Here is a 25587-nt window from a genome sequence, read left to right on the forward strand (position 1 = left end):
CGTCCCGCTTGGCGCGCTCTTTCGAAATCCAATACAAAATGAGACTAAACGCAAACGCGTACGTCACGTTTGGAAATCGAATTTATTTACACTAGGGGTACAGTTATGTCTACGGTTGAGATTTGTGCAATGGGTAGACAGGTTAGGAATAGGTATCAACAACAACTTGGTGCCCCTCATCACATCCTACGTCGAATATTGAACCAATAAAAAAATTATCTAACCCACCCTGGGTTTTGCTCGCACCGTAGTTTTTTTTTTTTTTTTTTTTTTTTATGATAAAGGAGACAAAAAGGAGACGAATCGCCGACGAACTAACAAGTTGAAGAAATGAAATCCGAGAACGAAGGTGTTCATTAAATTTTGAAAAGATGTGTCCCGCCGAGTTTCTTGCCGGTCCATATTGGGATACCCTCCTCCAATTGAGGGGGGGATTTAAATCTTCTCGGGTCAGAGGTGTAGGGTTAGAGCCGGTGTAGCTTTATTTGACGTTCATAAACGCATTGTAATATGCCTACTTGAATAATAAATATCTTTATCTTTATCTTTAACACTTCGCTCATACTACGTTACACAAAATTTCGAGTTTTTGCCTTGTCACGCTTTTTCCTATCTCTTTAACATGTACATGTCACATTTGGTATGGAAGAAACCGGTTTTAATTGTTCTAAACCGGTTAATCTGACAAGAACTTTATGGAAATATTTTCATAAAAACCGGTTTAAAAAAACCGTTTCAAAGCCGAAATAAAAAGGTAAATTAATAAAAAAGGATGATTATAAAGATAAATTAATATTATTACTTCTCCGCTACCTAAAGGTCGTCTGGTAGAGATCTCTCTTTAGCGATAAGACCGCTTGTTGTCACCTCTGTCTTCATGTATTGTGTATGTGTATCTGTAAATGTTATTTTGAGGTTGAGCAATAAAGAGGATTTGTATTGTATTGTATTGTTGTGCGCCAAGTAGGTGCGTAACATGATAACGGTTTGGAAATTTAACCGCTTTCCGAGCCTTGCTAATTAGTAAGACCTACATTAGATTGGTAAGCTTAAAAAATAAACAAACTGGCTGTGAGGCAGATAGAAGTTTATTTCAATGCAATTTATAAAATGTGTAAAATTAAAGGAAACAATAAATCTACAGCTGCATTCAAAGTATACGAACTTCATTTTACTTCATAGTACTTATAAATAATAAATAAATAAATTTACTGAATGTGTGGGCTTGGTCTTGCTCACGTCTCATGAATCACCCTGTATATAAAAAATATTTATAAATACTTAAATACATAGAAAACACCCATGACTCGGGAACAAATATCCGTGCTCATCACACGAATAAATGCCCTTACCAGGATTTGAACCCGGGACCATCGGCTTCATAGGCAGGGTCACTACCCACTAGGCCAGACCGGTCGTCAAACAACTTATACAACTTGATCTCTTCAAGTCTACTGTAGCGGTATTCTGATTTTTCAATTTGTTAAAGTTTTTATATTATTATTATGTGGCAAATTTGTGTGAGCGAGATATGTAATGAAACGACTCAACGATAATACGACAGATCAATAATATAAATATCAAAACTTTATCATATTTTATAAGAATACCTCTCTTTATATATCATATTTATCTGTCTCGTCGTGTGTGCCTGTGTCGTCGGAGGTCGCGGGTTCAAATCCTGGCTCGTATTATACTAATGAGTTTCTCGGAACTTATGTACGAAATATCATTTGATATTTACCACTAGCTTTTCGGTGTAAGAAAACATCGTGAGGAAACCTGCATACATCTGCGAAGATATTCAAAGGTGTATGTGAAGTCCCCAATCCGCATTGGGCTAGCGTGGGGACTATAGCCCGAGCCCTTTCGCACATGAGAGGAGGCCTGTGCCCAGCAGTGGGACTTATATAGGCTGAATTATATTGTGAGTATATCTGTCTCGTATAATTATAGTAAACACCCCTATAATGGAACAGGCACCAGTAATGGAATGGTATAGACAAATCCCGTAAAACAAGTATTTACCATCAGTTTTTAATCGCTGGCAACATTTTACCATAAACAAGAGCCAAAGAGCTGCTTAAGTTTAATTTTTCTTTGATATTTGTTATTTTGAAAATGAATGGCGTCATACATTCCATGACTGGAACAAAAACACAAAGTTTTAATTGGTTGATAATATTGAAACCAATTGCATTAGCTTTCATTAAATACATAGATAATATAAAGGACGCATTGGACATTCAACTTTTAAAGCGTAAAGTGGTAGAAATTTACAGGTGTCGGTGAAAAATCAAAAACTCTCCAAATTTTCTCTTAAATGTCCCATGATTGGTGCCGTTAACATATGTAGGTGATATGACTCATATGTCCTTCCCATTACGGAACAATGGTGTTCCGGACATTTTGGAGGCGTGCGCGGAGGCAAACACGTAGAGGTCCTGCGTGCCTGGGCTCGGGACCGCGGATATAATGATTTTGAATTTTTATTTGTTGTAAGTTTTAATAAAAAAAAGTAAGTAATCTAACAAACCAAGATAAGTTATTTTAAACGTCAAACTTCTATAAAATTATGACGTTTACTTTGACACTTGCACCGTCAGGTCAGGGCTATCAAAATCGCTGCCAACTTATCTTGGTCTGACTCTATGAACTCCCTCAAAAATAAAATTGCACATTTTTATAAGCAATTTTCATATTAGCTTTTGTGCATGAATTGTAACAACATTTTAAAGTGCGTGTTAGGCCTATGTTCATGTTTTTTTTTATCGAGCGAAAGTAAAAAAACAATTCGAATAAATGAAGTCACGAGAGACAATCCTGAAGATTGCTAATTAAATTTTTGGCAACCGTATATAAATAAAAAAGTGGTACGGTTTTTCAAAAAAACTTCGCGCCCTGAACCTACGGCGTTTTAAAAACTTTATTAACGCTCCTTTGTTTTGGCGTCAGGGGTTCAAAACCCTCCGGCTGTGGAATGAACTCCTCGCCAAAGTTGGTAAGTAGGTTATTTCATAAAATTCTGCTGTATGTTAATTTTTCAAGAATGTAGTGGTGAGCAACGCGTATGTGACACCCACCGTGTATAAATCACGGTAACATTCGGTCGAGCTGTATGCTTGTTTTGCCAAAAAACGGTAGGACGGCACTTTACGTACATACTTTCGTCTTCAGAATTCGTAAGAAAGCGTAAAAAACAAACGATAAACAATTCCAAATTCCCGTCACCTGTCATAAATCAAACTCAATCAAATCCCTCCTAATTCCAAATTCAAAACATCTGGATCGCGGGAGGGTTCCCGTCCGTCAGTTGACTCCCGGCGTCCGGGCGGAACGCGCGTGTTTCGCGGCTTGTCGAGCGAACTTCGGTATTACGAAAATAGTACGCGGTGACAGTGAAATAAATGGTTTGAGTGGCACAGAGTTTGTGAAGCTTTTCACTCGGATTTTTGCTATATTGGTGAGTTTTCCTTAATTGGAGTGGCTGTGTCAGAATTTTTAGGGGTTTATTTAATCGTTAATTTGGTATTGGCGCTCGTTATTTGCCGGATAAAGATGATCAAAGGTTTCCGAGGTTGTCCGTGGCAAATATTAATTAAAAACAAATTTGATCGAATTAGATTGACCATTTTCCACGATCAAATTACCTTCTTATTAAATATACTGCAAAGTATTTTTTTATTTTGTGATTCAACCGTAAAATGTTTAGCTCAGCTGGGGATAAAATATTCATTGGTGCGTATTTTTATTTAATGAAAAATCAACCGTTGGTTTTAGTTAAAAATAGGTACTTACTACTAACATAGGTTTAAATAGAAATGCAAAAATAGAAAATATAGTAAACATATAAATGGTTTTATCTGTGTATTTAGTCTTAAAAATTAAGTAATCATCTGAAAAATATGTACTTACGCTGAAAAATACATGACACAAAAAAAAAAAAACTTTTTGTTTTTAACTTACACCGAGTTAAAAACTAACTCTTATTTTTAAAATGTTTTCGATACAGGTAACCTATATTTTACTTTTTTTAATGGTAGATATACTTACTTATTACGTTTAGGTAATAATATTGCATACACACGTACCTATACAATTATACATATTTTTAATTTGTTCCTGTAATAATTTGTGTTCTTTATGATGATTTAAACTTTATATTGTGTGTTTTTGCAGCTGCCAAATAAATGATTTATCTATCTATCTATATACGTGTACAAGGGAGGCACTGTGGGTTCGTAATACTCATATAATTGTGGTTTTCGTACCTGCCTAGGTAAATACCTATTAACCTGAACCTTGGAAATCGAGAGTATAGATAGGTATACCGGGTGTGGACTGTAACACGAGCAAAAAAATAAACTGTAGGCCATACTCCTCAAACTAAACAACATTTAGCTCAGTAACTTTTAAAAATAACTTGTAGGTTGATTTTTAGAATGTTTAAGTTTATTATAAGACGCAATGTATTGCGAATTTTGTTATGTTTAAAGCGTGACAAGCAACGTTAAGTCAACTACACCGATGACAGTGTACGTTGAAGATAATATTTATTTTGTATGAAAAATAAGAATTCATCATTTTAAGTCGCTGAACAAATGTTGGTAAGGAGTACAGCCTACATTAACATTTTTTGCTCGTGTTATGGCCACATCCGGTATAACTAACACCAGCATACTTCTTATTTTTATTTTGCGTAATCTATTCGTCAAATCTTAACACATACAGTGTGTCCCTAGCCATTGGACAAAGCCGAAATGTACTAGCATTAGGGTATTTAGAACCAGTGTACAAAGTATCATAACAACCGGTGTAGCGGTTTCGAAGAAATTAACAAATTACCATTTTTTACTTTATAGCAGCCTGTATGTGTTAGTAGCTCCTAAGGTAATATCCTCAAAGCATAGTATGGAACCTTCTTCGACCTTTTTGATTATCTTTTTTATTTATGACACTAATAAGCTTCTGACTTTTGAAAAATGTCATCATTATCAAATATTTCGAACAAATTGTCAAAAACACTGCCAAAGATTAACACAGTGTGTTTCTTTTTGTTGTCGATTATTGCAAATAACTTTTGTTCGAAAAATGTATATTTTTATCTTTTGTTCTAATAAAAAAATATTAACGTCAGAGCATTCCTGAGAAGTAACCCTACGTGGGATTTCAGATTTCATTTTTTTCATTTCAGCAAGTTCGATTTTGAACAGGAATTTCTAGTGATTTAATTGTGCTGTACCTATCATAATGTGTCCATACAATGTATGATTGTTATGGTCCAAATATAGTCAACACCCCTATAATGGACGTAGCACCAGTAATGGGATGGTATAGAAAAATAATTTAAAGTAAATACCTATTTATCATCAACTGGCAACATTTTACCATAAATATGCCGTAGAGATGCATAAGTTTTATTTTTCATTGATTTTTGTTGGTTTTAAAATTAATGGCGCCATACATCCCAGGACCCAGGACTGCAGCAAAAATACATAGTTTTCAGTTTTAAGGCCAGTTTCGCGTAGCAGCACGAGATCGGGTAGTTATTAACCTCGGTGCCATTTTCGTATTTAATCACACTAACGGCCCGATTCGAAGAATGATTAAGACACGTATAAGATCTTTGAAAGATCGATACCTAAACGACATGTCAAAATTGACGTTTATTTCGATTCCGCAGTGATCCCAATAAGATCTATCTACGATATTTCTAACGTCAAAGTGACATTGGTTTCCCGAATCGAGCTGCTTCTGTCAATTATATGACATACAAACGATGTCTATATGAGGACTTATCTAAACCAGAACTTATCGTTATCGTATCTCGTTCTTCGAATCGGGCCGTAACTTTTGTAATAAAGAAATATGCCCTGAGAAGAGGTCTCATTTTTTCAGATCAGCAAGAGAAAAGTGTTTCTTACTTCAATTTGTTTTTTTATTGTCGTAGTTTATCGTCTCTGTGTGGACTTGGACTTGCGTCTAATTTCAAATGGTAACAATAATGAAACCAAATGTTCTGAAGCCACGGGTAGTTTAAATCAGCAAAATTCTATCCATAGAGTTAGGCGTTGATTTGAAATCTGTTGACACATTACTTTGTAATCAAAGGCATGATTTCCTAGGAAGGATCTCTATAGGAAGTATGACTCATAATTTAGGATTTTTATACAAATCCATTGATTTAATGCTTTTTATGCATATGGTTACGGTGGATTAGGAATTTAAGAGTTAGGACATTATTGATTGCTATAGATGATTTCTATAGTAATCTAAATTGTATTTTTTTTCTTATTTAATGCATGTTAATTATAAGATATGGAATGTTATTTAATTTTTTATGTTTTATTTACTATTATAATGTTATTATTATTATTCGAAGTTTATATACACGAGACATATTATGTAGAAATGTTTTAATAGGTATTAGATATTTAGTTAAATTTAATATTGTGTGCCCTAACATGGTGTCATGAACTGACTAAATTAATTGTAACACCTTATTATGTAACTTCATGACTGCAATAAATAAATGATGATAAGATGTAATGTTTTGAAAAGATGTGTCCCCCGAGTTTCTTGCCGGTCCATATTGGGATACCCTCCTCCAATTGAGGGGGGATTTAAATCTTCTCGGGTCAGCGGTGTAGGGTTAGAGCCGGTGTAGCTTTATTTGACGTTCATAAGCGCATTGTAATATGCCTACTTGAATAATAAACTATCTTTATCTTTATATTAAAGACATTATATATTTTATGTGTTTCTGTTTATTTTATTTTCTTGATTGGGGACAAAAACAGACATGCGCAGATAATACAAAAAAGAGGATATTGGTTTTAACATCATAAGTGCAACCTACATCTTGAGACAATTCCCACTAAGATTTATAAACTAATAATATTTAAGTCCGAACCTAAATGCGATGATTTCTGATTTCTGAACCTATGTACTACTTGCGAAAAGGACCATCGGCTGTCCACGTAGCGAAGACTAATTGACCTAACAACACTCAAGGCGTTCTCCAAACAAAACCAAATGGTTAACAATTTGCTAGTTTAAACAAACCCTAGCTTCTGATTGTCGGGTCAGTGACCGGGGTCGGCTCAGAGTCGAACCTCCCATTCATCTGGATAGAGTTGGAGCAAGGACATTTTCTTTCATATATTCAATGAAAATCAGTTGACCCACCCGTGTTTAAATTTTTTTACACCACGTCGGCAAACAAGCTAGGGTCGCTTGATGGTAGGCGACAAATGTAGCTTATGGATGCCTGTAACTCTAAGTTATATGTGCTTTACCAACCCTTTAAAAACCTGAACAATTTTTAAAGAACCCTATACCGTATTTTCAAATATTTGTAACGTTTTCAACCAAAAGGTACCACACTGTCGGTTGTCGTTGTCGATAAGGTTGATTTCAAATTGAAGCTATATGGAAATAGCGCCTTATTGACAACCCACAATAAGTACCTTTTTAGTTGTAAATGGCACATTTATATTCTGAAAAACTTCTTTGACGACCGATTTGGCTTAGTCCGTAGTGACCTTGCCATCAGGCATCCGGGATTCGAACCCAGGACCATCGGTTTCATCAGAAAATATTTATTTTGTTCTCGAGTCATGGGTGTTTTCTATGTACCTATTTAAGTATTTATATATTCTATCTTTGTTTGAGTACCCACAACACAAACCTTCTTGAGCTTACTGTGGCGCTTAGTCAATTTCTGTAATAATGTCGTTTAATATATACAGCGTGTATTTTTGACATGGTCGCATAATATCAAAGTGTAGTTAGTTTAGATTTTAATTAGCACATTTTCATAAGTGTTGTAAAAAATCGCCAATGTGCGAGTCGGACTCGCGCACCGAGGGTTCCATACAAACCTGTAAGTATATAAGTTCACCCATCACGGCAATCGAGTCATATCAATTATTTAAAATATTTTTATTATATGATGTAACTAAAAATTTAAGGTTTTCGCAATTTTTCCTTTATCTGTGCTATAAGACGTTGCTTCGTACAAATTTCAAGATTCTGAGTTCACGGGAAGTACCCTGTAGGTTTTGATTCCCTTGCGAGTGTCAAAAAGTTGCGGAAATTTGGGCATAAACGGCTGTATCTTTTGATTGCGTTGGCTTAGAAGTCTGATTTTTTCACAGCTCCAAGGGACAGTAGATCGAAGTATTTGATATAAATTCCAGCTTAATACCTCCACGCGTTCCTGAGAAAAAGGGTCTTGACAGACAGACAGACAGACGGTGGACGGACAACAAAGTGATCCTATAAGGGTTCCGTTTCTTCCTTTCGAGGTACGGAACCCTAAAAATGAGATGACTTTTATTATTCCATGTAAAATGGTCAATGGTCAGCATCAAAAGTAGCGGATCAAATAACGCTTCATAAGTATCTACCATTCTGTAACAGATTAGTAAAAAAAGTCATGTCTTTAATATAGGACAACTGGGACTATAAAATATATATTATACTTTTGAACGCGAATTTTAGAAATGTATCTATTTTTTGAAAAGTTATCCGGAATATCAGATACTTTTGGCGCGTTGTTTCATCCGCTACTTTTGATGCTGACTGTACCACTAATTAGTTATATTATAACTCAAAACGTCGCATTTAACGACGCGACGTCACGATTGTCACAAGTGACCATGATGTACGAAATTCATTACCGCTCTAAAACAATTAAAAATTAATTATGCTCTAGTAGTTAAGACTAAATATTTATATTTTTTTAAAGCCAAACGGTTGTACATTTGCTAATTCAAGCAACCCCTGGCCCCAGGTCAGTGACCGGGGTCGGCCCAGGGTCGAAAGTCCCATCTGTCTGGCCAGAGTTAGAACGGGCCATTTTCTTTCAATCCGAATGTCCTCACTTGCATTTATAGAACTTGCAGTTCCATCCATGTTCATCACACGTATAAATGCCCTTACCAGGATTTGAACCCGGGACCATCAGCTTCGTAGGCAGGGTCACTATCCACTAGGCCAAACCGGTCGTCGAATAATATTTCGTCGAGTAATATTTTGGCTACAAAAAATGGTGAACAAAATTAACTAAATATATAAATAATAATAATTATAATAATAATTAATATATATAGCAAGATATCTTTCATAACAGTATTTCCTCGTAATACCCTCAAAAATTTATAGTTCAGTGCAGTTAAGTAAAAGAAAGAGACATCAACTCATTTCGTTTCTTTCCTTTTAGGTAAAAAATAAATTCACTGCACCAATCTGCCAAAGAACTCCCACGTGTCCAGAAAAGCACAGAGTCACAGACTAACTGCAATGGCTCTGCGATATTTATAAACTGTTCTTTCTAAAGCCAAAGGCAACAGTTTTTTTTACGTTTTTGTCGAACGGCGCCGGATGCTTTCAAAATAGACGGCGCGAGTCCCCAGAGAGTTGCAAAAAGAAACGCTACGGGCGGTTTACGATAAAACAAAAGAATATCGAGCAATATGTTTTTGAGGTTTAACTGTTCATTTTATACACAACTTTACGTACGTAATATCACTAATCCTTATAAAACAAAGTCCCCCGCCGCGTCTGTCTGTATGTTCGCGATATAACTACATAAACAACTGAACGGATTTTCATGCGGTTTTTACCTATCAATAGAGTGATTCTTGAGGAAGGTTTAGGTGTATAATTTTCGGGTCACTAGATAAATTATAACACAGAATAAGTAATAATGTAATATTGCATATAGAATGGTTGTGACCGCCTTGCTCCGAATGGAATTACCTCACACCGCGGCGGCAGATTAACTACAGATTGACGGAATCTCAGTTTCAAGTTTCGGAACCGGTTTTAAAAATAAGTAACGTTTTAAGAACTTTATTGTAAACTAGATAAACCGGTTTATTCGACGAGCAACGAAACGGCCGGCCCGCCTGGTGGTGTGTCGCGTAAACAAAGACATGAACATAGAAAAAACGGTTTTTATTGTTCTAAACTGGATAATCTCACAAGAAGTTTATGGAAATATTCTCCTAAATATCGGTTTTACGAACGAAACCGAAATTAAAAGGTTTTAAGCCAAGTACATGATAACGGTTTGGAAATTTAACCGGTTTCCAAGCCTTGCTCAGTTTGGGCATGCGACTCCCTGTGTGATTTCGTATCGTTGCTACAAGTATATCCAGATACAAAAGTGCATACCGGCTTTAAAAATGAATCCCCTATATACAGTGGATACTCGTATTAAATTTTGCAGCTCGCTGTACATCCCGTAATATAAATACACCGCAACACTGTTACGTTATGACACGGGTAAAATTATTATGTTCAGAAACACATATCGGAATAGAAAAAATAAAGTAAGTAAACGGTGCACTTAATACCAGTTCCCAGTCCAGTCACCGTTGCAAAAAGAAACTCAAAGAGCGGCTAACGCTGGAAAGCAAAAGCACATCGAGGAATATGAATATGTTTTGAACAAACACCGTAATGAAAGATGCAGTTCATTGAAACTAAGGCTTGGTGAAAATACGTACCCTAAATTCGCCTTTATGCATAATTTCGCCTTAACTAGCATTAAATCATAATCACACAATAACTTGTACCATGGGCGTTTAAATATTTAGAAATTCAAAATTTTGGATTTAGAATCAGTTTCAGTACTTATTATTTTCACATTGAAAAAGAATTATAAGATTTATGGGTGAATCAACTTTTAATGTTCAACATCAAACGTACAGAGTCCCTGATCGATATTACAAATTTATATAAAGGTAATGAGCTTTATTTGCATTCCATTCTGTTCCCAGTAATATTACGTAACATTTCATCACCAAACATTGAATTGTTTTTTACAATTTACCCGGTTTTTAATGGTTGTCCGAAAGACCAAAAGGTGGTTTTCATAGTACGTCAAATTGTCCCTTTGCGATGGTGCACCATAAAACTTCGAATCATGAAAAAAAATACTATTGTGGGATTGATATACATACACATAATAATTTTTATGGATAAGTATCATCAATAAAACACCCATTTCTTATATTTGTACTAAACCGTTTATGAATTTCTTGCGTTTTAATTTTGTCCCTTGAAATTATCCGCGTCATGCAGGTCCATCGGGCAACCATAAATTAGTTACGGAATCTAAATGTAGATGGCACAGTAAGGCACTTGACAACAAGTTTAATTTCCTGGTAATCTGATAGGTCTAGCCACCATTTTGAATACACAACACTCGCGGCGTCAGTCGGTCGGGTACTGTTGGTGAGTGCGGGGTGGTTTTAATGTCTGTCCATCGGACCACCGGCACAAATTCGTAAGTACTTAATATATTTGAATAAATTATGTCGTACTAGATTCTGTTATATGTATATGTTACGGTAAGGGTGAAATAAAACACAACAAATCATTAATTTTTATTGTACGGTTCAAAGTTTTAGAAAAGTCCCTCGGACAACTAGTCACTCGGACAACTGATTTGGTTGTCCTTGGGACATTTTGGTTGTCCGTTAGACAAAAACGATGTGATAAGATTTTTAATAGGGTAAATACATGTGATAAGATGTTAAATAGGGTAAATACCCAGTCTTTGACCTTTCGCTTTGACATAAAGTTAATTTTAAAATATCAACAATTACATTTTTTTTCAATCACGGGGATCCTTACCTTAATTAAATAACTTGCTTACACGTATTTGATGTAAATAAAACTGTCTGTATAAAACGATTTTTATTTTAGGGGTTTAACAACAACTGTTGGTCTCCATTAGTCTAAGATTTTTTAAAGATTAGTCTCTGAATGACTCGTATTGTGATCTTTAATTATAAGAAAGAGACTGTCAAAGACTGCACTAAGTATAAAAAAATGTTAACTAGTTGATTTATGAAGCAAATCTTATATTTTGTATAAAGTTGTTGATTATTAAGAATTGTGATAATATTTCTGTTGTTCGGTGTGCTGAAATATCCTTTGGACTCTCCTTTGCGCTCTAAAATGTCCTTTGGACAACCAGATATGTCCTTGGGACAACTACGTTGTCCCTGAATTGAAAACCACTTATTGATATTTTTTTCGTTTTAACATCCAGAATAATTCATATTGTTTTAAAAATACAATAGCACAATACAAAACCAAGTAGCAGGAGGAATTTTGTTACATTACTATTACTATATAGCGTTTTAATTGAAAAGTTCCGATCCTGTGAAGCCACAGTTGTCCTGGGGACATGATAAGGGGAAATATTGTGAAATTCAGGGCGATATTGCCATATTTATAGATAAAACATGAAACTATATTGTTTAATCAATGTAGGTAAAATAACTGTTTTCACAATAATCGATGTCTAGTTTGTTAAAAAAATAATTTTAAATAGTTGTCCAGGGGACAGCAGATTTAAGGTGGTGAACTTTTTTTAGTAAAATTCACTAAATTCGCAAAAAAAGTGCTCTGCTCTATACATAATCATAAATTATAGAAAATTATCTTTTAAATAAAATAATGAAATATGGAATATAAGAAAAAAAAATATAAGTCCATAATTTCATCATGTGGATATTTAAAAGTTGATTCACCCTTATAAGGCGAAGCTGGGGACGGATGGCGAAGATTATTTTTTTGCTTTGAAACTATTGGTAAATACCGAAATTTTACGTGAGACACGGACATATTAAAACGGGTTGAAACTCACGTATTTTAAGTCGAGTGTATGTTTCACTTGACTCATATATTTCTAGTTGAGCAAATATCGACTTAAAATTCGTGAGTGATCTGATTTAATATCGGTGTAGAGGCCTTTGCCCAGTAGTGGGACACTATAATATAAGAATCTCAAGTATAGTATATAGTTTGCTATAATTATATACTAACATTAGCGTTAAGACAAAAATTGTCACTAACACAAAATGATCCAAGTTGGTCGTGAATAAATAATTTATTATTATTATATTATAACCGGCTAGCAAAAAATGTGTAAGTGTATTTTAGTAGCTTCCGGAGTTTTTGGGGCTTTTTGGACGATTACTATGAGACTCTGGATGCCAGCAAAACACACATATAAATAAATATTATAGGACAATATTACAAAAATTGACTAAGTCCCACGGTAAGCTCAATAAGGCTTGTGTTGTGGGTACAACGATATATATAATATCTTATACCTTTAAACGAGCAATTCTTGTATATATATTTCTGTGATCTCGGAAACGGCTCTAACGATTTCGCTGAAATTTGGTACATGGGGGTTTTTGGGGGTATACAATCTATCTAGATTAGTCTTATGTTTGGGAAAACGCGTGTTTTCGAGTTTTCATGCGTTTTTCTTTCGACGCAGAATATGGTCGCTAATTTCGTGCTGCCGGCCACTGCCAGTCTGGTCCAGCGGGTTAAGACGCGGACTGCTAAACGAGGGTTACGGGTTCGAATCTCGCCCGGTGACTAATTTTTGTTTTTTTTTTATATGTTCAAGTTTATATATAATATTTTAATTTTTATTGTTTTAGACAAGTTTAATTTAGTAAAAAAATGTAGCTAAGATTATCACCTATAGACCACCATATTACAATAAATAGTTATAACCGAGCAAAGTTCGGTCGCCCAGGTACTATTTATAAATACTTAAATACATAGAAAACACCCATGACTCAGGAACAAATATTAGTGCTCATCACACAAATAAATTGCCTTACCAGCATTTGAACCCGGGACCATCTGCTTCATAGGCAGGGTCACTACCCACTAGGCCAGATAGGTCATCAAACACCAACATATATACATGTACACATATTTTCTACTAAATATAACCTACTCAATCCATTCCCGCCAGCTTTTGTAACCTCCGTTTTGACGGCGATTTACTCGATGAAACGCAGTCAAATCATGGATCACAAAAACGATCCGAGAGCTGTTTCTATATCCCCTCCAAAGGGATAGCTTTTTGATTCCCAATGGCATTTGTAGACTATCTCCGACAGACGCCGCATTTACCTCTTAATACGAGTGATAAAGAGCCTGGTCGAATTTTTAGTCATCTATGTAGTCTAAATCTATATACGTAAACAAATGCTTAAGGCAAATTCTACGCATCTTTTGGCCTTACTGGATCACAAACGCTCACTTATGGAGAATTACCGGACAAGCACCCGTACACAAGGAGATCCAAACTCCCAAATGGCATTGGATTGGGCATATCCTCAGGAAGCCTGACACCCACCTATCCAAAGTGGCTCTGACCTGGGAAATGCCCGGAAAACGGAAAAATGGTCGCCCTAAATTTACTTGGCGCAGTTCCGTAGAGCAAGAGTTGGGTGTATTGGGGATGGGGTTGGGAGGAGGTTACCCAAGCTGCCCAGGACCGGAGTCAGTGGAAGAAAATGGTTCGAGCCCTACACCCCAGCAGGGGGTAACAGGATGGAAGGAAGAAGAAGAAGATATAGTTTAAATACCTATCTATAGCGCTGATGGAGCTCCCTCGCTGCAGCAGCGTAGCGTATCAACAATGTTTGCGGAGGCGCGCGTGAATAATTTTGCTGCTATTATGCTGTGCTTAGTAAATGAGCCGCTTCGTTATTATACAGGGTAGCGATTACCTTGGCTAGGCCAGCTGTATCGAACGAAACAGTCGTAAGCAACGCGTGCCCAAGAAAAAAATAGTGAAATGCGTGTTATCAGTCTTCTAATATGCGGCATCTATAGACGAGTGATCTGTGCCAGCTTACCGAGTTAAAAGAGCATTGTATCCAGTTCTTTGATTCGAGGGCTTCGAGAGTTCAATCAAAAATGTAAAGAAATGGGAATAAAACGGAATAACGACTTCTTTAGTGCTTTAAGTGGTTGGTATGGATAAAAAAAACCCTCTTCAAAAAACCCTCTATAAAAAAATCCTCTATAAAAACCAGCCGAGAACAAGTCACGTCATTTAAGATTTCAAATACTGTACAATCTCACTAATCCGGCACTAATGTTGACGCAAGAGAGCCGGACTACTGGAAAATTCGGATTACTGGAAATTAGAGCAAATCTGTTTATTATATTGATGTGTTTAGTATGGATGTGTATCTCGAAGCAATACACTATACTCATATACCGGGTGTTTCCTGTAACACGAGCAAATAATTAAACCATATATTGTACTCCTATATATAACTTTTATAAAATTATGAAATCTTTAGATTTTATTTATTTATTTATTTCAAACTTTATTGCACAAATACAAAAATAACGTACAATAGGCGGACTTAAACTACCAACCAACGGGCCAAACTGAAATTTGCTAAGGTGAGTGCAGTGTGAAAAGAAATTTAATATTATTTTCGATGTACGCTGACATCAGTGTGTTTGACGTTGCTTGTCAAGTTGTCACGCTTTAAACATAACAAAATTCGCAATACATTGCGTGTTAGAATGAACTTCAATGTGTAATAAAAATCAAAACATAAGTTAATTTTCAAAGTCGTTGCAAAAATGTTGGTCAGTTTGAGGAGTACAGCCTACAGTTTAATTTATTGCTCCTGTAACTAGAAACACCCGGTATAGGGTTGCCGTACGTCCCGTATATATGACACTGTCACCGTATTTAAGTAACGCGTCCCGTATTTTTACCCGTCCCGTATTTTCACCCGTCCCGTTTTTGTCCCGTAAATCAATAACGCTGTGGAATACGTATTTAAACAATAACATTAAAACAGAAATAAATATTTGTCACAATCATTCCTGTTTAACCACATTATTTCTATATCTATGTGACATATCCGTTCCGAATAATTATGGCAACTCTACTCATTGCAGATAATCATAATATATTTTTTGGAAGAAACCTCAGTGATATGTCAAAGTTTATCGATATCGACTTATGAAACTTTCATTTGCCCTCGCACTATTAAACGTCAAACAAAATTGCCCCCGTCAGACCGACGTATGACTCAGGTATGACAACTAATCATAATTCCCTATCTATGGAAGGTAGAGGCAAGGAACAGAATCTCCTTAGGCAGAACTGTTGCAAAAGTGTCCAGCTGTCACCTATAAATAATAGTTCCAAATCTCTCCAGAGTAGCGCTAGAGTAGTTAAGAACCTAGGCGTTATTGACGGAGTGAAGTGCGCTGTCTATGATTAGATTTTTTTCTCAAGTATTCTAGGTATTGTAGCGCCACCTATTTATGGTTTTTTGTCGGACACTTTTTGGTATATGGAGATTATGTTCCTTGCCTCTACCTTCCATAACCCTATCCATAATAGAGTGAAAGTTAAAATTTGTTTCAAGAACCTCCACCGGTCATCAGAGATAAACATCTTAAATTACAACGAGCACCCTCCAGGACCAGAAGAGCTAGTTTACCCGTTTTTACCATCAAATGAGAAGAGTCAGATTCTGTCACCGCTAACCACTAAGTTATTACTTACTGACCTTTTGTCACCCTTCCCGGGTTTCACGGGTTTTTGTTTCGAACGCGTGGGGTCAGTTAGTGCTTGACCCGAGCTTGCAAGTTATAGGCGGAAGCGTTTTTATCGTTTTTAATTTGACTCAAGTATACTAAGCGGTGGTGGCCGAGTGGATATGACGTCCGACTTTCAATTCAGAGGTCGCGGGTTCAAATCCTGGCTCGTACCAATGAGTTTTTCGGAACGTATGTACGAAATGTCATTTGATATTTACTACCATTGACATATATAAGGACGGGCCTTACGGACACTAAGAATCGTGCTAGTTTAGTGGTGTCACTCACGAATTCGAGCCGATCGTGCAGTCTAACGGAACTAGTTGCGACAAATCGCACTCGTGGTGCGAACTCATCAACCAATCGCGTTGCGGCGTTAGACTACACGATTGGCTCGAATTTGTGTGCGTGACACCGCTGTACTGGCCTCATTCTTATTGTCCGTAAGTAAGGGCTTAGATATATATGTCAATGTTTACCACTAGTTTTTCGGTGAAGGAAAACATCGTGAGGAAACCTGCATACATCTGCGAAGCAATTCAAAGGTGTATGTGAAGTTCCCAATCCGCATTGGGCTAGCGTGAGGGCTATATCCGGAGCCCTCTCGCGCATGAGCGGAGGCCTGTGCCCAGCAGTGGGACGTAGTCATTTCAGTTCTAAGTATGGGATTTTTTCTATTTCTGTGTGAAAATCTTAATGCGGTCCACAGAATACGTCTACTTACGAAGTTTCAACAGTATAGTTCTTATAGTTTCGGAAAAAAGTGGCTGTGACATACGGACGGACAGACAGACAGACATGACGAATCCATAAGAGTTCCGTTTTTTTCCATTTGGCTACGGAACCCTAATAAGTGCCTTACCAACCGTAGGTTCGATGAATAATAATATTAGGCCAAGCGTGAGTGTTTTCAATGGAATATTGGGGAATAACTAAAACATTAATTTATATAATCCCCTTCGGCGAAGTTGTAACAAAATCTTCCTAGAATTTAATCGCAACCACATATAGTATGTTCGTCATGTTTATTTTATGTTTCTTTCCTTTTTTCTGTTACCTTCCGTGATTATTTCGCACTCGATGGTCTCATCGGAAGATCAGCGCTGGAAGTCGCCAGCAACATGCTGAGATGAGGCCATTTCGTGACACTTTACTCTCACTATGTTCTCTTTTATGTCTATCTATTACTTTTTGTGTGTTTATGAATAAAACAAATTCTATTCTATTCTATTTAGATTTTATTCTAGAAAGTTTCTAGACTAGTTTTTTCATACAATTTTGGTGTTTGACGATCATTTTGTGAAATTCTTATTATTAAGTTTGACATATCTATACTAATTCAATGTTTTTTTAAGGAAAATAATAACTGAATCAATAAATTGCTCTGATAATCGCAGCCAAATAACACTAGACCCTACTCGTAGTGTTGTGTTCCTGCCGGTGAGTAAGGTTGCCAGAGCTCAACGAGGGGTGGGAGGGGGTTAGAGTCGGCAACGCGCATGTAACTCCTCTGGAGTTGCAGGCGTACATAGGCTACGGATACTGCTTAACATCAGGCGGGCCGTATGCTTGTTTGCCACCGACGTAGTATACAAAAAAAAATGTAGATTAAGATGATATTTGTAATATTAGACAATTTAAAAGTGCAATTTAAAAGTGAAATGCATATACTTGCAAAATTCGACCAATGCTGCCGTGACCCCGGTGGCCTAGTGGCTCAGGCACCTGCCGCGATAGCAGAGGACGCTGGTTCGTTTCCAGCCTGGGGCACTGGAGGCCTTGGTCACTTTTTCTTAGTATATGACATTAATTTCAGATTATAATTTAAAAGTGCTTGTTGCTAGTGTTAGCGCCTCCTTGGTGCTACCTTTCTACGTGGCTGGCCGCTGATCGCCGTATTCATTTTGAATTCAGTTTTTTTGACTTTGACGATAGATATGCCAATTAATTTTCTTATGGTGTGATAGATTTTATTTTTACAAAGAAGAAATGTATGAATTTATTTACTAAAACTTAAATATATAATAATAAAGTTTATATGTTTGAACGATTGTTTGTTCTTAACAGCTAGGCCTTTTGAATAAAGAGTATATTGACTTGACTATAAGTTTGTAATAGTTTGTATGTTGTATGCAAAGGTGCTAAGCGAATATTTTTGCTGACTGTATCTACGTACTAGCCAAAAACGCAATGATCTAACCGCTGACATAAAAACCCTTCTAAAAATAAATTGATTCCGCGCACTGGTAACCGACGTGTTGAAAATCCACATAACTCGTTTTTAATCCTTCGTATGCACATTTTTCAGTTTAACTGACTGCCATAACCGTTTCACAGCTGACCGCAGCACTTTTCCACGTTAAATAAAATAACCTTTATTCTATTAAGAGGATAGTGGGCGACCGCTTCTCCATACAATCCCCATTTTCCTCCCAAGTTAATATTTATATGGTTAATATTTTTAAGTAATTCGATGTATATTATTTATGTATTAATCATTTACTTCAAATAACAAGGATTCATAATATATATTAGATATGCCCGTTCGTTTCATTTTGATCGATTTTTTTCATTACACTTGCTCGAAAAAGATCTTATTTCATGCAGGTGTGCTAAAGGACAAAGTACTACTGTATTGTCCGCGGGAACCATAAGTTATGGATTGTGAAAAAAAGCAATAACTCCCGAAGGAGTTACAGTTTTATTTTATTGTGTCACTAATCCATACAATGATATCAACCAAATAGGTTATAAATGAGGTTTAATTTTAAAACACTGACTTTTATTATTTATCTTTAATGTTTATGTAAAAATATATTTAATTTGATTTTTGCATAATTTTCAATCATGGCTGAATGCCAGATCGGTCTGTGTCTTCGATGCCTAACCTGTCAACCAATGACAATATGTCGGACACATGTTGGAAATGTCACCATATTTAAGAGCTATTCCGCTTAAAATTATTTTTTCCTTCTCAAGTGTGATGAAAAACATTGTGTGTGACTCCGGGGGTAAAAATATCGCAAACTCGAGTCTTTAATGCACTCCACTGCGTTGCAATTTTTTCAAAAATCTAAAAATTAATTGAAGAAGCTATGGTTATTTAATTAATATACAATAAATTGTATAAAAATATTTTCCAAAATATTAATATCCAGGAAGGAAAATGGGGACTACGTTTGTATGGAGAAGCGGTCATCCACTATCCTCTAAATATCTGCAACGTTTTACGAAATAATCAAAATACGTGTATTTTGTGTATTGTAAACAAGACCTCGCCGCTCTCGTCCTTTATTTGCCCCTCATTTTGAGAAGGGTCCGACGCGGAGCGCTGGGACCCCACTATGTTAAAGTATCTTGTTTTCGTATCGTAATAAAACATATTTTAGAACATAGCCTGTAAATATTGGGATAGACTTGCTTCTGATGTTTACAAGGTTTCAACGCTCTATATCTTTGTTTTAAGCTTGAAAACAAATACTGTCGGTATCATCGACATATATCTAAGGACGTTAAGGGCATCAAGAGTGGGGCCAGTACAGCGGTGTCACACACACGAATTCGAGTCAATCGTGCAGTCTAACGCCACAACGCGATTGCTTGATGAGTTCGTATCACGCGCGCAATTGGTCCCAACTAGTGATAGACGTGCTTTTGATATATCACTGGGGGCCTACCGCGAAAATCATAATTCGCAAATTGCGGGGATCTTTCTCTTTTACTCTCACTAAAATATAATTAGAGTGACAGAAAAAATGCCCGGAATTGACGAACTTCGATTTTTGCGGTTAAATATAACCCTGTTTTACACAGCTTGAAAGCAAATATAACTGTTGGTATGGTATCAACTCTTTGTGATTGAATTAAAAACCGGACAAGTGCAAGTCGGACTCGCCTACCGAAGGCTTTGTACTTCTTACAAGGAAAGGTACCCAACTGTCCGGTTCCGATTTGATTTATATTTATATATGTTATAGAGTAGTCTAAAATAATAGACACGTATTTTTTTTAGCTGCCCAAACTCAACTTATTGGGAGAAATTGTCCTCCAAAGTACTAAAAAATTACTAAATCTTCTGACTCCTATAGAAAGTGATGCTCAAGCAACTTGCTAGTTAATGGCTGGTTTGAGTATATGTTTGAGAGCAGGAAAAAATAATGAGCACGTGTTTTGTTATATCGACTGAAACTATTTTTTCCTAAAATCCGGGGTTAACTGGTTAAACCATTTTGTTTTATTATGTGCTGTATGTTTCCCATTAAATGTAATTTATTATTAGAATGTCGCAATAAAACGAGTAAAAGTAAAAAAAAAAAAAAAGTTAAACCAATAACTCAGTGTCAAATTGTACTTACTGGTAACTATGGAAACTCCAGGTTTAACCGGTTAACCTCGGGTTAGTGATTGGCGCAAGTGGCCCTAAGAGATAACTGTCTTACGATACCGATCTGTCAGTGTCAAAAATGACGTTTTTACGTCCTTACTTACAGTGATGATGCTGCAATAAAGGCTACAAATGGACACCACTCAGCATATGCTCTAACATATATATGCTACAGCGCTGATCTTCCGTGGAGCCCAGGGCAAGAAGGTAGCTCAGAAGATTTGACACTGGGTTAGCGGTTTAACTGGTTAATCCCGGGTTAGTGGGATGGTGCAAGTGGCGCTTAGAAGCATTATCCGAATACGGCCATGTCATGATCTAGACGGCACGCAAAATAGCATGCGATTTTAATTACATTGCGGACTATTGAAGTTACAACCACTTCAGTCGACTGATCAATACCGCAATGTAATGAAACTCGCATGGGAATTCTCGAGTAAGGTCTTTAACCCTTTACCAGGCCAAGGGATATATTTCACCCACATCTTATATCGGTTGTTACCGTAGTCAGGTTTTAACTCCAAACCACCTACAAAATATTTTGTCAATCCCTGAAAATATTATTTTATGATCTTCATTCACAACACGCTTCTAAATTGCGTAATATATCTTTGGCAGCCGTTTAAATTCACTTGAACGCTAATTTCAGTAAACTACGGAGAAATTCGAACACTTTTCATAATTTCTATGAAACAGAAGTACATAGGTCGAACAATTTTTTGATATTTTGTAGATTTTGAGTGTTGAAAGCTAATGTAATCGGAAACATTGCTAAATATTCATGCATTATTGTGTATGACCAGAATTAGGATGTGGGTTGACATTATCCCATGGCCTTATTAGAGTTTAACTGTGTGGGAGCTATATTTCCCATGGCCCGGTAAATTGTCTTGTCATGTCATAAAAACTCACGTAAGTAAGTGATTTTTTTTCAGTGATTGATATAATGTTACGTAGGAGATTTGGAGTTAAACCTTGACTATTATAACCGATATAAGATGTGGGTGGAATATATCCCTTGGCCTGATCAAGAATATAATAAGACAAAATCTAGTATGACAGTTCATTACTTAGACAGGCGATGGGATAACCTTAACCCACATTTTTATTTCTGGTTTAAAGGAAGATCTCCGACGTTCATAAATACATTTTTTACAAGGCGTTCAATACGGTTGCAACAGCATATAAAGTACGTATTAAGACACGCTGGTTCTTCGGGGCCTGGTAAAGGGTTAAAAAGAATCCGACTACCGTTCAAGTCCTGCCAGTAATTCAATCGGAAACACTGGCCATTATCTTACAACGCTTAAGTGCCACATTTAATTTGCAAATGCGTTCGCTACTGTCACGTCTCGGAGATTTAAAAAGATATTTGCACACTTAATGGATCACGTACAAGGTACAGAGTGCAACTTTGGGGCCCATTCAGTGGATTTTAAAGTTTTAAAAGGATATGGCGTGGTTAAGAAGTTTGTTGGTGCCGCTTGCATACTTAATGTGAGTTATAAGTATTTGTTTATTGTGAGTTTTTAAGCGGTTGGGTGTTGGAAGTGTTTCACACATTAAAGCTGATTTGGTTAAGCCACACCACGAAATAAAGAGATACAAAACTCTTTTTTGAGCAAATCTGTAGTGTTGGTTAATATGTGGCGTCGTTTTAGTAACTGTTTTTGAATCGGAGTACCATATATTTACTCGTTATATTTCTTTATATTGTATGGTTTAAGTAAGCTAAGGAAAATAACGGAAAAAATTAGGTTTTGACCACCGAAAAAAATTAAATTTTTGGCTTCGGCTAGTTTCAAGGCAGAATATGTAAAACTGTTGTTTCTTTACCCATTAGACTTAACGGATAAAGGAACGGGGCGCCCGACACTTCAGTTTTCTATAGAAACCATCACCGATCACCCGTCATACTTCATAGAAAACGAAATGTCGGTAGCTCCGGCCCTTACCCGGTCCGTTCTAGCGTGAGTCATCAAAAGAGCACCTGAAATAGGGCATTATATTTCAATACACCCCTTTAACTGACAATTGTAAATGTCGTGAATCAGGGGCCAGGCAATCCTAGGGATCTCATAATGATGATCACTGTAACAACGGTACAAAATTGAATATAAATTAAATTCCTACTTACTAGTACATTACGAGTAACCTTGCAGAGCCTATACTCTGTTGTTGTTGTTGGTGATGTTGTTGTTGTTGGTCCTAGGGCACCCCGGAGGTCCTTCACAAAGGGCCTCCACAAAACCCTTCCACGCATTTCTATCTTGAGCAACCATCTTCCGCCTCCAGGTGTGTACGCCGTTTGCGTCTTGAGGCCGCCACTCAAATGCGATACTGGCATTGTTCATAGCTCCTCTTCAAAGGGTATGTCCGATCCATCTCCATTTCCTCAGCGCTACTTCTTGGGCGATCGGAGGTTGTCAGCACATACTCCACAAATCTTCGGCTAGAAAATGCGGAGGATCGACCGGAGGGACTTCTTGACAATCACTTGTATTAGCTTCATACCCTAGTAGTTGTACATATCTTTACCTGCGGTGGCAGCATGGTTCCATTTTTATCGCTTGTCACTATGCCCGTCACTTTCGCGCTTACAAACTTGTTAGAACGTGACAGGCATGGTGACAAATGATAGAGAGCCGACCATCTTAGCCCTACTGTCCTTTATGTACAATAAAGTGTTTACATACATACATATTCAGCATTTCAGAGTTCTATCTTAAATAAAGGCAAATACTACAAAATCCGTACCAGAAAATGTTTTCTTGCTCCCAAAATACGCAATTATTTTCCCGTGAGAAACTCGGGCTGCCGGATAATCCTAAACCCGATAATTATTCTCTCTTGCTACAATTAATTACTACTTTGTCCCAATCACAAAAACCTATTTATAAGCTAAATGTATCGTAGGTACCTAATTTCTATTAGGTACTTATTGTGTATCTACGTGAGCTTTTCTTTGTCTTTTCTCCGCTTAGGATAATTTTAATTTGTGATATTATTATAGTCTGTATCTTTAGGTATTTAAAAAAAGGTAAACAAACAATTTGTACATTAGTTTTAATATTTATTGGTTAACCAACCAAATACAAAACCGTCTGGATCTGTTACTGAACGACCTGACTTTAAACCTACATTATTTGATCATGTAATGTTTTCATCTACCCTCAGCTGCCTTAAGGAGCCATTTGAGGGTAGATTTTGTTTACCTTTTTTTAAATACCTAAAGATACAGACTATAGATATCGTATTCGAACGTACAGTGATGTAACGGAATGATATTAGAATCATTTTATTTTGTTACCGTGCATTTTCCTCGTATACTGATATAATTCTAATGTCAGTGTACGTTCGAATTGACCTGTGAGGTACAGTCAGCTGCAGAGATAGTTGCCCCGCCTCTTTCGTGCGTTTGTCTTTTGTACTACATTTTTGTCTACTAGGTTTTATAGTAAAAAATATTACTTTAGATGACTTATAGAAAAAGTATTGTATACAATAGTGATATAATCAAGCTTATAAATCTCGTACCTTATTTAAGCAACTCAGCAAGCTTCGTTGCCTGACTGAAAGCTCTTTATTATATAACTATTGTATAAAATACTATTCGTTGCTAGAAATCACAACACAAATATAATATAGCGATTATAATTTTTGGAGGTAAATATTCTATTCGCTATATTTTCTTTGTATTATAATTTCTACCGAAAAAAAAGGCATAGATTCAATACCTGAATGTTCATGCCAAGTTTTATGTTATTTTAGCATGTCGTTATAAAATGAGCGTGTGTGTGGTGGTGTGACTACGTTTGTATTGCGGTGGCTCTTAAACGCAAAATATACACTGTTGCAAACAGCAATTTAATGTATTATGAAGTAGCTGTCATGGCAGCGACGAAATATATTTTAAAAAATAAAACTAAAAGCAACTAAAAAAATCACAGAGCACAGCAGAGTAAGTGCCTTTCAAAATAAACTTTACTCAAATCGCATTAGAGCGCGAAAAATCACCTTGAGTAAATAATTCATATTTTTACACTTAAGGCTCTATCAGACACGAAAATAGGGTTGTTTCCAATTTTTTGAAACGCTTGTATTACGTTCTATATTAACTAAAAGTTGCCCTAAAATTCAACTTTTATACTAAAAACGGCTTTAAATATCTTAAATTAACAAAATATATTTTGACAGATGCTTTCGCGCCCAAAACGCTCTTTGAAAATTGTGTGACGTCACACTTTACGGTTTGACACATAACTATACACACGTAGAAGATACGAACTGACAACTGACATTTGTTGTGTTGTTTATCGCCTAGCTGTCAACAGTGTCAATCCGAGAGTTATGACGTCATTAGGATCTTCAATGACGTTTTGAGTTTGGTCACGTGACGTGTGCCAAAAGATATTTTAAATTCAATATTTACAAAAATATGGTCATTACAGGTCCCCTAAAAGTAGTTTAACATGTTCTTATAATCCAAAAGAATTTATTTGGATACAATTCTGCCCTAAGATTTGTAGATGGAAACAACCCTATTCAATACCAACACATTAAATCCCGCCTTGAGTGATTTAAAAAAATAACAGCTTTTATCGATAATAGGATTTACAAAAACACTACATTTCTTTTATGCCTTTTTCGAGCATGTCTCGTTAGTTCAAATTGAATTTTTGTGCAAAAATACTATTAAAAATATATTTTGCAAAAATACGTCGAATATGAATTGAATTCTTAATGGGTATTGGACAGGTTAGATATTCGAGCGCATTTATTTAAAA

At 36.2% G+C, this 25587-nt stretch overlaps 1 protein-coding gene across 2 annotated transcripts in view; it reads left to right on the forward strand.

The window, feature by feature from the left end:
* Positions 1–2994: 2994 nt before the first annotated feature.
* LOC133519599 (glutamate receptor-interacting protein 1) overlaps positions 2995–25587 on the forward strand; it is a 629013-nt gene continuing 606420 nt past the window's right edge. For both annotated transcript variants that reach the window (XM_061853622.1, XM_061853624.1), the window contains exon 1: positions 2995–3463. The gene's annotated coding sequence lies outside the window, so the exon portion shown is untranslated. The remainder of the gene's footprint in view (positions 3464–25587) is intronic.

This window comes from Cydia pomonella, chromosome 7, assembly GCF_033807575.1.
Source record: "Cydia pomonella isolate Wapato2018A chromosome 7, ilCydPomo1, whole genome shotgun sequence".
Lineage (NCBI taxonomy): Eukaryota > Metazoa > Arthropoda > Insecta > Lepidoptera > Tortricidae > Cydia > Cydia pomonella.